The sequence below is a fragment of the Capsicum annuum genome, unplaced genomic scaffold (genome assembly GCF_002878395.1).
Source record: "Capsicum annuum cultivar UCD-10X-F1 unplaced genomic scaffold, UCD10Xv1.1 ctg66680, whole genome shotgun sequence".
In the NCBI taxonomy this organism is placed as follows: Eukaryota; Viridiplantae; Streptophyta; class Magnoliopsida; order Solanales; family Solanaceae; genus Capsicum; species Capsicum annuum.
The window spans coordinates 1-2,114 of record NW_025876059.1 but is presented as its reverse complement, the minus strand read 5'-3'; the positions used below and the strand labels follow the sequence as shown (position 1 = coordinate 2,114).

Genomic DNA, 2,114 nt, shown 5'->3' with positions numbered 1-2,114 from the left:
CTGGCCCACGAATAGCTCTGTTATTTTCTCAACAGTACAATAGTCCGCAGCATGTCTCTCTCCACTCTGTCTCTTTCTCTAAATCTCCTCTGACCATCCCCCATCGGAATATGCTAAATGGACGACTACTTCAATTTGTTTTTTTTTAGGAGACCTCATTTTACAATAGAATTGTACTGGGTACTTTCTTACTGGAATCATGGTGGGGGCCACTCCCTCATTGGTTATAAGGATGGTTCCGTAACTACATTGGTGGAGTGTTACTTTACTTTGTTTCTGGTTTTCTTTGGTGTTTCTACATCTATTACTTGAAGCGCAATGTTTATCTCCCTAAAGGTAACTCTCCTTCTTCTTAATTTCTTTTGACCATTTTATGAATTATTGTCAGTGACATGTATATTCATGTAGATTTAAAAGCAATTTTGGGAAATTGAGGAAAAATCAGGATTTGTTAAATGAGGTTTTAGTTCTTATCCTCTAATTTGGAAAAGGAAAAAGACCCTTTTTAGCTATACAGATCTGAGCCAACCATCTGCCCTGTATCCCTACCAGCTTGCCACAAATAGTGAACATAGGGTATATGGCTAATGTCAATTTCCGTTCATGTCTAAAGCTATAAATTTGGTTAATAGTGATGATTAATTAGAGATTTTAAGTTTTTATTTTGACTACATCAATATACTCAGTATAATCCCACATGTAAGGTCTAGGGAGGATAGTGTGTCCGCAGCCTTACCCTTGCCTTATGAAGGTAACCAGATTAGACAGGAAAAATAATTTGAGACTATGACATTAATGACAATATGTTGTTTGTTGTGAAGGCAAGTGAACTGTTCTAAGACTATTACACTTATAGAGCCTTTTGATTTCTAAGAAATATCTTCGACATTGGTGTCAAGTTGATAACAATCTTCTAAAACCATGCTAGGTGTACTTAATTTTTCGGATCGATTGCTGACCTCTTTGAGTTCTAAGCTTTTAATTTCTCATTTAATATGATTTCATTTTATTGCATGTTATGGTAATGGTACATCTGCATTTTTGCCTCATCTATTCTCATCTGGTGTTGGTATGGAAGAAAATGCAAAAATTTTCAGCCTCGTGAACATTGTCAATGCAGATGCCATCCCTTCAAATAGGGCTATGCTCTTGCAAATAGGAGTTGCCATGAAAGCTATGCCATGGTACTGTGCCCTTCCATCACTTTCTGAGTTTATGATTGAAAGTGGGTGGACAAAATGTTTCTCAAGAATAAGCGATGTTGGATGGCTTTCATATGTTATCTATGTTGCAGTTTATTTGGTAATAGTAGAATTTGGTATCTACTGGATGCATCGTGAGTTGCATGACATAAAACCTCTGGACAAATATCTCCATGCTACACATCATATATACAACAAGCAAAATACACTTTCGCCATTTGCTGGTAAGTTTCACCACATGACTGTGTTCTACTTTAAAAACAACTTGTAGCTGTCCCAGTAGGTTGGCTTCTTGCTCCTACTTTGTCGATAACTTGTTGCTAATTGTGCTTTTGACATTTTCCTGTACGATTGAAAATGAAAGTGTGAATAGCTAATTTCATAATTCCCAACAATCATGATATGATAAAATAAATTCATATTAGTTACTTTATAGTAGAATTATTCGAAGAATAATATGTTAAGAAGTTTATTAACAAAGAAGAAACGGAGAAATATCCCTAAGGACTATGCCATTCTAAAGGTGAAACCAATGAGGCAAGAAGCCGTGGCGGGGAGTAACCAGAGTAGAGGCGCTGTTTAAGGGAAAAAGTATCCAGATTACCATGTTAATAGTGACGGAAGAACATATTATTTAAGAATAATCTAGTATATAGTAAGCTAAGATGACTATATTTTATGTACATGGTTGAAGGGAATATCTTGAAAAAAGCAATTTTATGAAAATGAATGATAATTTATCTGATGTGATGGTAGATAAATTCAAAATACTTATTTTGTATGTACTAAGAGATATAAAAGTAGCAGATATAAGAAAAATCATATTAGAAAAAGCTTTTGGTAAATACTACATGACTAGAGTAAATTATATACCATATCTACCTAACTACTCTTACAAATATTTACGATGAT

At 34.5% G+C, this 2,114-nt stretch overlaps 1 pseudogene; it reads left to right on the top strand.

Annotated features, from left to right (window-relative positions):
- The first annotated feature begins 117 nt into the window (after window positions 1–117).
- Window positions 118–1,693, top strand: LOC124893874 (annotated as a pseudogene).
- The last annotated feature ends 421 nt before the right edge of the window (window positions 1,694–2,114 follow it).